The sequence below is a fragment of the Eimeria tenella genome, genomic scaffold, assembly GCF_000499545.2.
Source record: "Eimeria tenella Houghton genomic scaffold, Eth_scaff1793, whole genome shotgun sequence".
NCBI classification, from domain to species: Eukaryota; Apicomplexa; class Conoidasida; order Eucoccidiorida; family Eimeriidae; genus Eimeria; species Eimeria tenella.
In genome coordinates this window covers 1-313 of record NW_013541623.1, presented here as the reverse complement: position 1 = coordinate 313, position 313 = coordinate 1, and positions in this window count along the sequence as shown.

Below are 313 nucleotides of genomic sequence, written 5' to 3'. Positions count from 1 at the left end.
CGTCCCAGAGCCTTTCGCAGGTCTGCTGCTGCTGCTGCTGCTGCTGCTGCTGCTGCTGGTTGTGCGTGGGTTTTATCTTTGTGCTTGTTATTTGCCTGTTGCTGTTTTTCGTTTATTCATAAATTGTTTAATGTGTTTTATTCCGCGCGTTTTCGCGATTTTGAAAGGGACAGGAATTGGCAGAAAGGCTCTTGCTGCAGTTCATTTCTTGAGTTTTATTTCAATTATTTTTCTGCCTGCTGCTGCTGTTTTCTTACTTTTGTTTTTCTTCGTTTTTGTTCTTTTTTGTCTTTTGAAATATCCTCGAGGCGAG